This window comes from Chiloscyllium punctatum, chromosome 28 (assembly GCF_047496795.1).
Source record: "Chiloscyllium punctatum isolate Juve2018m chromosome 28, sChiPun1.3, whole genome shotgun sequence".
In the NCBI taxonomy this organism is placed as follows: domain Eukaryota; kingdom Metazoa; phylum Chordata; class Chondrichthyes; order Orectolobiformes; family Hemiscylliidae; genus Chiloscyllium; species Chiloscyllium punctatum.
Window position 1 is genome coordinate 34086918 of NC_092766.1, and position 12981 is coordinate 34099898.

Below are 12981 nucleotides of genomic sequence, written 5' to 3' on the forward strand. Positions count from 1 at the left end.
TCTAAATAGCGAGCAGGTTCAGAAGTGAAAAGCACAAAAAGCCGAGGGACTTCCAGTCCAGGAGTCTCGAAAGTTAATCTTGCAGGTTGTCAATAGTTAGGAAGGCAAATACAATGATGGCATTTATTTCAAGAGGGCTTGAATATAAATGCAGGGATGTTCTTCTGAGGCTGTATAAGGCTTTGGTCAGGCCACATTTGGATTATTGTGCACAGTTTCGGGTCCCATATCTCAGGAAGGATGTACTGGCCCTGGAGCATTTTCCAAGGAGATCCACGAGAATGGTCCCAGGAATGAAAAGTTTAACATATGAAGAACATCTGAGGGCTCTGGGTCTATGTATGATAGAGTTCAGAACATGTTAGGAGGTCGACTCAAAACTTACAGGATACTGAATGGCCTGGACAGAGTGGATTTTGGGACGATATTTCCAATGGTAGGAGAGACTAGACCCCTATGGGAAAGAGTAAAGAAAAGACCTTTCAGAACAGAGATACGGACGAACCTCTTCAGCCATAGAGGGGTGCATCTATGGAATTCACCGCCACAGAAGGCTGTCGAAGCCAGGTCACTGAGTATATTTAAGAGTGAGACAGATAGGTTCTTGATTGTAAAGGGGATCAAGGGTTACAGGTAGAAAGCGGGAGAATGGGGTTGAGAAGCTTAAAAGCCATCATGGAATGGTGGAGCACGCTCAATGGGCCTAATGGCCAAATTTCTGCTCCAATGCCTTCTGGTTGCATGGTTAATATTGGCTCTCCACATTCCTCATTGGAGTTGTATCATGGAATTTGATCTTCATATGATTTATGAAGAATAAAATTCCAATACTGATGGCTGGGAAATATCATATTCCCTCCCTCTGGTCTCAGGAGCCATGTCCCCAATATCATAATCACACTGCAATCGAAATCCAGTAAAATTTACTTCATCATAGTTGATTGACATCGATAACATGAACAGCATGACCCTCACCTGCCCTCTCTGATCCTCGAATAACCATCTGAAATCTGTGTCACATCATATTCTCTGTTTACATATCCATGCCATTTATCTGTTATCCTCATGTTGTTGTATGCACATTTTCCTGTCAGAATATGGACTAGAAAAGTTCTCTCCATATTTTACTGACATTATAATCACTGATCAGTAGTTACAGACTATATGTTTTGATTTATAAACGGAGAAACTTTTTTTTAAAGTTCTGACAATCCTTTGACATTATTCGCATATCTAAGGCAGATTGAATGATTACATACAATCAATCTACCATCTCAAATATTTCTTCCCTCTGTTCATCCCCCCCCACACATATCCCATGCCAAATGTGTAGCTTTAACGTTTTTTTGAATTTTAATAAAATCAATATTGAATTCAAAGGGGTTAACTGAAGCTATTTGTTCAGTGACTGTGATTAATGTCAATCTCCATGGATCCTAATTATCACAATGGAGAGTTTTCATTGCTGAAAGATAAATGGGCTCTGTTCAATGTGCTATCCAATAGTATGAGGAGGAGCATCACTGACAGCACTAACAGGGATCAGCAGATCGAAAGAGAGAGAGACGGGAAGGAGAGATCAGAATCTGAGAACATTAGACTGGAATGTTCCAACAATGGACAGTAGTTTATCCTCGGGTCTTTAATGGCTTTCTCGGCCTTGGATATCATTAGCATGGCGAATCCAGGATATCCTTTGGATTATTCAAGGTGGTTACTATCCCATCCTCGCTATAGTTGGTGCTCCTAGTAAGTCATTATATTTAATAGGAGAAAGTAAGGACTGCAGATGCTGGAGATCAGAGCTGAAAAATGTGTTGCTGGAAAAGCGCAGCAGGTCAGGCAGCATCCAAGGAACAGGAGAATCGACGTTTCGGGCATAAGTTCCTGAAGAAGGGCTTATGCCCGAAAAGTCGATTCTCCTGCTCCTTGGATGCTGCCTGACCTGCTGCACTTTTCCAGCAACACATTTTTCAGCTTTCAAGTCATTATATTTGTCTACTAAACCGGATTGACCTGAATTTCTGCTCATTATATATAAATTTTGGAAAGTGCAAGTCAATGCCTTCAGTTCCAAACAAAAATTCCTTTCTTTATATATTATAACTATTAAACTACTATTTATAAGTTACTCACTGACATGTGAGAAGGAACCAGACTGTTCTCAAACTCCATAATCCATTTTGTCCTTCACAGATTTACATCCCCATATCCTCCCCACTCACCAATCCTGTCCAATATCACCATCATGATATCCCAGTCTCGTCCTCAGTCTCAGTGCAACCTCTGAATAAACCATTTGTGCCTTTGTTCAATCCGAATGCAATAGTTTCATGTTCCTTCTAACCACATGTCCCTCACTAAATAATTGCTCTTGAAGATGTTTAACTTGTTCTCTGCACATACGGGAAGACAGCTTATGGTGGTCAAGCCATTAACTGATAATTTAGAGCCATAGAATAATGGTCTGTTGATATCTCATGAAGGAAATTGGGGTGTTTAAAAGCAACCATTATTATTTGCTATAAAAACCAATCTGCTTGACTCAAGAACTTTAGGGAAGTCAATGTGTCATGCTTCCTTCGTCAGGTTTTGGTGTGACTTGTATGATGAACACGTGGGTGTACTGTACCATTGAGAGAATTAAAAGGCAGCAATAACTATCTGACAGCACCAAGTGTTCTGAAAAATAGATATGATGTTACATTTGGTTGAACAACCTGATTAGCTCATTGTCTCGAAACAAAAACAAATTCAGCGAAACATTTTAAATTATACCCCAAAATACCCACCTCCAACCAAGTATGAATTTGTTATATTGACAAATCTTAAAAGCCAATGATACAATCCCCAATAGTTTAGCGGTACCAGAACATGGAAAATTGATCAGTTGAGAGGAGAACTACCAAGCTACCAGCATGCAAAGACTGCCTGAAAAATAGCTCTCCTATTGGTACATTTACTGATTAGTAACTGGTGAAGCAGAATCCCCAAGAAGAAAAGAAGACAGGAATATGGAGAAGAACTGAAAGCTTCCTGATTTTGAGATAAGAAGTTTTGTTTTGTAAATCTTAATTAGGAGTCTTATCGGACTAGTATTGTGGAGGGGGAAGATAAAAGACAGGTTAGAGGAAGAAGTTGTAAATCGTCATTCGTTTATTATTCTCTGTTATACTTTAAGAAATAAAGTTGTTAATTTTAACTTTAAATAGATTTGGACTCGAGAATTATAACAGATTACTGCATGGGATAAATATTTTCTCTGTTGCTGGTTTTAATTAAGCAGGAAGATTTATCCTGTGTTGTAACACTACAAACCCATAGCTATGCGATTTACTCTTTACAGTACTGTGGAACAGCTGAATCAGCCACTCAGTTCAAGATCTGCAAAGCATGCTGCCCTGACCAGGGCTTCATACATCCTGTTAGAGAAGAACAGAAGTAAAGATAGTTCCCTTTCTCTGCCTGTTTTCAGTATTGCTACATCTCATTTCCATTCAGGTCCGTGATCATCCCCTATTTTAGGTGTACTCAATCTCAGTGAAATTCTCCCTGAGAGTGATGCAGAGCTCCATAGGCAAATCTGGTGCTCGCTTTCTTGATGCTGACGTACAGATGTAAGGGACTTATAAATTCCATGTCAGTCGTAGTTCATAGAGAAGGAATGGCTTTTTGTGGCACAGGAAAGAAATGGCAATGTTTAAAAGAGAGAAAAGGTGCTTTGTGATCATCCAGGGGAGGGTTGTTGAGGCAGTATTTGGGGGACTGTGGATAGACTTTCTCCAAGTTTCACCAGACTACTCTCTGGGATGATGGCACCATGAGCAGCGAGTGAAGCTCAGTGAGAGAATAAGAGGTGATTGCATTGAACCTTAAGGGGGATGGACAGTCACTCATGATGTTCTAAACAGACACTGATACGGTGATAAGTTCCATGGCTTTTTTCACGCAGATTACATGATTCTCGATAGTTTAAGAGCCTCTGAGAACTTTCCACATAACCACTCCCACTCCTTATTTCGACTGAGAAAGAGAGGAGAAAGGGAGGGGGTGGGGAGAGAGCGACAGAGAGAGAGGGGTTCAGGTTTTTGAATAAACTGTCCCAACATTAGTACAGTTCAATTGATGCGTGATCCTGCAATGAACCTCATGTTATTCATAAACTCGACAGCAACAACAATGCCATCATTATAAAACTGTTAACTCTTTCCAGCAGTGTAGAGAGAAGGAAAGACTTTTTACGCTATAGGAAAGAAATGGAGATGTCTAAGAGGAAAAAAAGTTATAGTGATAATTGCTGAGAGTTTTGTTGAGGCAGCATTTGGGATATTGTGGACAGACTTTCTCTCCTTTATAAGGAATGATCGCCTTGCCACAGAGAGAGTGCAATGGGGTTTCACCAGACTAATCCCTGGGATGATGGTGCCATGAGGAGAGAATGATGATCAATCTCCAGCGTTGTGAGAGAATGAGAGGCGATTGCATTGAACCTTGGGGGAGGGACAGTCACTCACGATGTTCTAAATAGATACTAATACGGTGAAAAATTCCATGACTTCTTTTATACTCGTGTTAAATGACTGTCAATAGTTTAAAACCCTCTGAGAATATTCCCCTCACTCCACACCCAATCCCCATTTCGCATGAGAGAGACAGCGGACCAGTCTTTGAATAAATCCTCCCCACAGTAATACAGTGCATTCGGTGTGTGGTCCTGCACTGAAATTCTCGTTATTCGCAATCCCTACAGCAGCCACAATACCCTCATGCTAAAACAGTTAACTTTTCCCACCAGATTTTGACCCCCATGGAGAAAATGGGTGTGTCTTCTCGGAGATGCAAGTTGCCTCCTTGAAACTTGGCACAAATCATTTGGCTTCCCTCCTCACTGCCAGCAAACCTTGTTCAAGTAGCACCCGTTCTACAAACAATGGAACCATGATTAACATAATTGAGTCCTCTATCAGTGCAGTCTTGGTTTCATTCGTTTGTCGTGTTGGAATATAAATGACCCCCTCTTGTTCCTGTATAACCGTCTCGTGGGCATGAATAGCCTCCTCCTGGTCTCATGGAACAGGTTTAAGCGTCTGATTGGGCTCTGCCTGTTCGTGTTTAACAGCTCGATGCACTGAACAGACCACTCTTCTTCCTGTGTAACAGGCAGGAGTATTGAATGTGCTGTCACTTTTCCTGTTCCTGAATGTTAGCTCATATCCGTGTGCAACCAGCTTGAGATGCTGAATGAGCTCCTCTTTTAACTGCGGAAATGGGCAGTGTCTGGCCGTGCTGTTACATAAATGTTACCGACACTTTAACAGCACAAACCGGAATGCTGTCCGGGTCTTGATGCACATGGACGCAGAATGGTTCAGGAGCTGATGGGGGACAAAATGTTCTGAACATTCTGTGATCTTCAGTCATCATACCCACCTCCGATCTTATGATGGGAAAATACATTGATGGAGCAACTGAAGATGTTTGTGCTGAGGAGGCTAACGTGAGGATCTCCTGCAAAGATGTCCCGGGACTGAGAGGATTGTTGGCGACTGACCCCAAACCTTATTGTGTTCTGAAAGACCGCGTCCAGTGGGAAAGTTGCACCTGATTCCCATTCGGCTCAAATACATAGTGGACCCAATGCCATCCTCAGTCAAATACTGCATTGGTACACTAGCCATTCACTCTTTCCTGAGCCCCTGTGTTCGCCTCTTGTTCATATCAATAGGTGACAATGTATGTGTAGGGAGTGCTTTCCTCTCACAGAAGGTAATCACTGTTAGAAATTATCTGGGCTAGAGAGCTACGGGAGCTACATTACTGAAAGCATTTAAGGAGGAGGTAGATGGATTTTTGACCTGTCAGAGAGCTACGGGGTGAAGAATTGGGCATTAAAGAGGAGTTAATTTCAACAGTAGATCAGCCATGATGGTATACAATGGCTTGATCATCCGAATTACCTGATCATGTTCCGTTTGTCCTCATATTCAGTAATTGCAATGTTAATGGTTGTAATTTTCCTGAACGTTCTTTTATTGAACTTTGCAATCAGAGACAGTAAAGTATTTTGTGAGTCATCTCTGGTTGAGGTATGAGGACTGTATTCACAGTGAATATGGGTCTATAATATGACCAACAAATGAATCACAAGTTGCAGAGAGGAAACACTCTGTAATGAGATCAGAGGCGTCTTTTGAACCAAATAACATTTTCCAACCTACACCAAACCATGTGTGACAGTCTTGAGGGACTGAATGAGATCCTGTGTTACTGTTGACCAGGTATCTGGGACAAGTGGCCTCCATCTGCTCCTTGAAGGAGCGGTGAGGTGTTGAATACAACATAGCAACATAGGACTGAGCAGCAGGAGTGGACCATTAGATACTTTATCACCGCTCCATGTGTTTTTGCTCTCAGCAGCACGTTTCTGTCTGTATGCCATTTTACTACATACCAAAAACAACTTTGAATAAATGCAAACATCCAGAAACCACAATCCTCTGGGGAAGGGAATTTGAACAGCCCTTTGAGAATTTCTCATTTGTGTTCCAACAAATGTTGGAAGGTCACTATGTCCTTTTCCAGTCCCACTCTTCCACTGGTTACACCAACCTTAAATGCAACCAGTTTAGTGATGTGGCCAATGATATAGATCTCAGAGTAAGTCATTTTCAAGAAAAATGTGAGACACAGAAAGTTGAACTCATAACAAATGGTAAAATGACAGAGTACCGCAAATGTTATTCTGCCTTTGAAGTTACTCTACTCACACAAGCTACTGCTAGTGGGATTTCTTTCTGGAACACTTGGATTTGGCTGAATTCCCTTCGTTTCAGGCAGTGGAGAGATTCCACTGAACCCTCACCAGGAATCCTTCATAAGTGGTACAGATAACTCAGGGATTTTCTGGTCTCACACTTTGCTATCGCGTGGAACAAAGTAAGAGAGCGAGATCAATCGGCTGCTGCTTCTCAGACAGGTAACATTTTTCTCCCTCTCTGTGTTGGAGCAAACAATTATGTCAACTGAACACCAAACTGGACCATTCTCTGGAAAACCTGATTATGGATTATATGCAGGTGCGTCATTGCTCTTGCTGTACACAATTCCTTCCAATCCCAAAAATGTCCCCACTTTATAATTTGATGACATGCTTACATGTGTCTGTTTAATTTGTAAATATTGGTAGGTGTCTTCATAGTATGTGTGTAAATATCAATGTATCTTTTCCTTAAATGTTATTCTCTTGCTTTAGTCTCCCTGACAGGAGATAATATATATCCAGCTGCTACACTTTTCAGAAAGTCATGGATGGTTCAATAAACTTTCTCAGCTAAGATCAAAACTGATAATCCCCCAAAACAAAAGGCCGGCATTCCAGGAATGAGTAAACGGAAACCTCTTTGAAAATCTTCGAAAAGAATTATATCTTTTTTATTTTTGTTTAGGGGATCAAACCTGCACACAGTGCATCAGGTGTGGTCTCAACAATGCCCTGTACAGATGCAGTAAAACATTCCTGCAATTAAACCTGATGCTTTTTTGGCAAAAACAGCATTCTTCTACTTACCTTCCAAATCACTTGCTGCATCTGACTTCATATGATTCATGTCGCAAGAACATGGAAACCTCCTGTATCACAGAGTTCAGCAATGTCTCTCCATCTAATTTGTTTACCATTGTTTCATCTTTCATGCCAAAATAAATAACTTACCTTGTGTTATTTCTGCTGAAGGTTTACTCACTAACCTTCTCTGCCTGTAACACATTGCAGACTCACTACCTCCATTTGATGACACATTGAATGGCCATCTTGGTGTACGAGGTAATTGAGCTCCAAGATATTCCCTCCCCTTCCTCCAGATCTTCGATAAATATTATTGATAATTGATGACCCCACAGTGATCTCTGAGGCACTCCATCAATTACAGCTTTGCAGCCTGAAAATAAACATTTGTCTCTACTCTCTATTTCCTGTTGGTGACAGCTTCCCTGTTCCTGTGTAGCAGCTCAGGTGGTTTGAAAGGCCTCCTCCTAGACTGTGTAGTGTACTGATCGAGCTGAATTACTTCATTCTATATTCCTGTGTAATTCCTTAAAGGGGCAGAATGGTCTCCTCCTGTGTCATTGTAACGATCCTGTCTGACTTAATGGAGTGGTCACCAACCCTGTAACAGCCTTGAGGGGTGGATTGAGGGAACACATGGGGTAGGGGCAGAAGTTGCCCATTCGGCTGCACCATTCAGAATGCTCATGGCAGATCCGAGTGTGCCTGACCTACCATTTCCTGTCTGTTCCCAATAAACACTGACCCTTCTGCCCAGTAAAGATCTCAGCCTGGAATATCTTCTATAACCGAGTCTTCACTGCTCCCTGAGGATGAGGGCACCACAGGTAGCACAAGACTAAAGTGAAAGGGACGTCCTTATTTCATTGTGGGACAACTGTTATTTTAAAACTGTGTTTACTGAACATCAAATCACCACCTCTTTTCAGACATAAGGACAGAATAATTAGGAATAAAGATAAACCATTCCGGACTCCAACCCTATCCCACATTCCCACTGACCCTTTCCAATCAAATATGTATCACGCCCAGTCTCTGCTGCTGTCTGAGGAAGAGAATGCCTGATCACATAATACCGCAGGAGCATGAGGGAAATGAGCAGATTGAAGCCATTCAGCCTATCGAGCTTGAAAGTCCGTTCAATAATTTCTTATTAGTACCTCGACATCATTATTCTGCTTTCTCCCTGGAATCCTTGATCCACTTACAAATCAAAAACATTACGATTTGTGTCTTAATGACACAATTGTCCGTGCTTCTGTGTGTCTGTATGTGAGTAAGTGTTTGTGCGTGCATCTATATGTGTGTGTGTGTCTGTTTGTGCCTGTGTTTTTGTGTGTCTGTATGTGTGTGTGTCTGCGTGTGTGTGTGTCTGTGTGCTTGTTATCTGTATGTTTTCGAGTCTTCATCTGTCTGTCTGTTTTTCAGCCTGTGTTGCGATCTGTATTTATGTCTATTTAGATGCGACTGTATTTGTATTTGTGTGTGTATGCCTATCTCCTTGTAAGTATTGTGTGTGTTCGTCTGTGTATTTCTGTGTCTGCGTCTCTGTGCAGTGAAGTATCTGTGGGGTTTTTTTTGGAAGTGAAAGGACTGTTGTGACTGTTGTGGGAGCTGCCAGTAGGTTTAAACTGAGAATTGTCTTTCACTGAACATTGCTCCTTAACTGGTCAGTAGGACGTGGATGTTTCAGGTTCGCCACACGAGGCGTCCCGGTCCTCTCCAGCTCTTTAAGAGTCCTCCCCACATGGCGGAGTGAGGGGAGTGACGGAACAGATATCGGGCACTCCACTACCCGGCTTGGACATTTCTATCCTATTCCAGGCAGTTTCTCCTGGAATGGGAGAAAGGGATGGAGGATGAGTGTGAATGGGTCACCCTGCTGTTTGTCCTGGTGTAGGTGGAGGGAATTGTGAGGTGTCTGGAATGAATCAGTCGACAGTTTTGAATCCGTATAGTGTTATTAGTTGCTGAATTCAATAGTGAGAGTGGTAGTGCCTGAGCCTTATTTGGAGACAGAGCGTGAACTTTGTTCGGGGTTAGGTGCTATAACAGATATACAGTGAGTGTGAGGGAGCAGAGAGTATATGGGAACTCATATCCGAACAGAGCGAGGAGGATATTGTTGCTTGTCCAGTATTGTGGAACATTTCTTCAGAGCATCTCGGCGTCGAGGTGAGCCTCCCTGAATGTCTTGCCCAGGTCTATCACTAATAACGACACAGACCTGTCCCTCAACTTTCACAGAATCAGGTTAGGTAGAGTTTACAGATAGCAAGGAGAAGCAAATATTGGTTTGTTATATGTCGAACCCAAAACGGTAGCAGAAAATCGGATCATTATTTGTTCTGGAAATTAGACAGGCAAGTATTGTGGATACCGCAGTCTTATTGAATGGTCTCGAGTTGTATCTAAACTGCGTTAAGTAAGTGACTGCTGAAGCTGTGAAAAATAAGTTCTGTAAGTGTATATGAGGTGGGTTGAAGAGTATGTTGTGAAGCAAACTAGAGAGCAGGTTATTTCGGATTTGATGTTGTGTGGTCAGAAGGACGAGTTATTAACCTTGGTCTGAAGCAGCTTTTAAGGAATAATGCCATTTAAAAGGTGCAGTTTACAAGGTGGCTGCATACAATATAGAATGCTTGAATAGTCCAGTCAAACATCATTGAAGATTGGAGGTTAGAGTTCAAGATATCTACAGTGAATTTGGAAAGTACAATATAACATTTAGTGGGAGACAAGCAGTGGTTGTTAGAGTCCGACAGCACGGAGACAGGCCCTTCAGCCCAAACTGGTCAATTCCGACCAAAATGCCCATCCACGCTAAACCCATTTCCCTGCCATTGTCCCGTATCTTTCTCATCTTTTACTATCCATGTATTTGTTCAAATGCCTTTTAAATATTGTCAATGTATCTGCCTCAACCACTTCTCATTCCACATGCATAACAGCCCCGAGTTAAAAAAGTTGTTCCTCAGATTCCCTTTTATTGTGTCCCCTCTGACCTTAAACTGATGCTCTCTAGTCTGTGATTGCCCAACCCTGGGAAAAAAGACTGGGTGCATTCACTCTATCCATGCCTGTCATGATCTTATAAACTTCAATATGATCCTCCCTCAGCCTCATGCACACAAAAGTAAAAAGTCCTAGCTTGTCCAACCTCTTTCTGTACCTCAGACCATTGAGACCTTGGCAACATCCTTGTAATTATTTTTCTGCACACTTTCCAGTTTAATAACATCCTTCCTATAGCAAAGTGAACAAAACTGAACATAACGTTACCAATATGGCCTCACCAGCATCCTGCATAACTGCAACACAACTCCCTAATTTCGATACTCAGTGATATAAACCAATTAAGGCCAGTGTGCCAAAAGCTTTCCTCACTGCCCTGTCTACCTCTGAATCAACTTTCAGAGAACCATGCACCTGAATTCCAAGGTCCCTCTGTTCCACTACACTCCTTAGCACCCAACCATTCACCATGAGACTCCAAACTTGATTTGACTTCCTAAAATGCAAGAACTTATACTGAGCAATATTAAAATCAATTTGACATTTCTCAGCCCACTTCTCCAGCTGATCAAGATACTGCTGTAATTTCTGAAATTTCTGATAACCTTCCTCACTCTCCGTGATGCGCCTGTTTTAGTGCCATCTTCAAACTTACAAATCATGCCTGTACATTCACATGTAAATCATAGATATATGTAATATGTAGTGGTCCCAGCATCAACCCCTGACGCATTCCACTATTCACAGGTCTCCAGTCTGACCAACATGCTTCCAGTATTAATCTCTGCTTCCTACCATCAAGGAAATGTTGCACCTAATTTGCCAGTTCCCCCTCAATTCCATGCGATCTAACCTTCCAGAGCGGGGTACCATGTGGAACTTTATTGAAGCCCTTACTGGAATCCATCTGGACTAGGTATACCACCCGGACCTCCTCAACGTTGCTGGTCACTTCAGCAAAGAACTCCAACAAAATTGTGAGTCATGATCTCCCTTGCACAAACTCCTGTGCTGAATTTCATGAAGGGCTTTTGCCCGAAACATCGATTTTCCTGTTCCTTGGATGCTGCCTGACCTGCTCTGCTTTTCCAGCACCATTCTAATCTTACTCCGAACCATACCCTGTCTTTCCAAATGCATGTATATCCAATCTCTCCGAATCTTCTAAAGTAACCTACCCACTAGATTGTAGAATTACTGGTCTTTAATTCCCAGGTTTATCTTTGTAGCATTTCTTGAACACGGGCTCAGCATTCGCTATGCTCCAGTCGTCCAGGACCTCACTCGTTGGCCAGCGATGATAGAAAAGAGCCAAGTAGTGCTCCCGCATTTTCTTCTCTATCCTCCTATCCTTCTGCTGTGTTCCTCAATATAACTGGGCAGGACCAGGAGTTTTGAGAAATACTGCAAAGCCTGCAACATACATCTATTTATTTCAGGTACAAACACCAAAGAGTGAGCAAGTGACTCAATGATGGTTAACATAACAAATTAGAAAATACATTAATCATAGGAAATTACTTCAGGAGAATTCCAGCTATTGTGAAAACCTGAGAATTCTCAGAAATTAACGATCCAAAAATGGAAGGCCATGAAACTGTAAAGGAAATCAAAAAGAGAACATACATGATAACAAACAGGAACACAAAGACTGCATCAATCTGCAATCGATATTTCAAAGGAAACAAAATATAAGCAAGGTCAAACGTGGAAATGTGTAATTGGGAGAGGAGAGGTCTTTGTGGAGAACAGGGAAATGGCCGAGAAATAACCAGTTACTTTGCATCTGTCTTCATGGAGGAAGATCCAGACAATCCCCCAGTAATACCAAGTGATCAGATCGGACTCCTGGAACTAAAGACATAAAGTCAATTCATATCAGAAACAAGGTAGTACTTGAACATGGAGCTGGATTAAGCATTGCTAAATCTGATGAAACAGATGTATGTCCTATCAAAATGTCGGAAATAAATTACCAATAGTAGTATTAATTGTACTGTCGATCGCTGTGTTTTATTTTTCACTTGATAACGAACCTGGTGCCAGGTGTTCTGTCCGGTTTTATCCTTTCAGACCTCAGAGCAGTTTGATACAATAGAGTGTCTTGCTTGGCAGATTCAGAGACCATTGAAGAGTTTCTCACATGTCTGTGTGTCTGGAGTCACTTTTAGGCCAGATCAGGAAGGCACAGGAGATTCACTTCCTGGAGGTACACTGGGGAAGGAGATTGATGTTTACAATCAACATTGGACACAAGATCAGTGTTACTGACACCAGATTTTAGGTCTCAATATTTTATTAATTATTTTTAACTTCCACAAGCTGCCAGAGCATTAGCCTGGTCTGGATTAGTAATCCAATGATATTTCCACAACAACATCGTCTCCACATGGGGACCTATC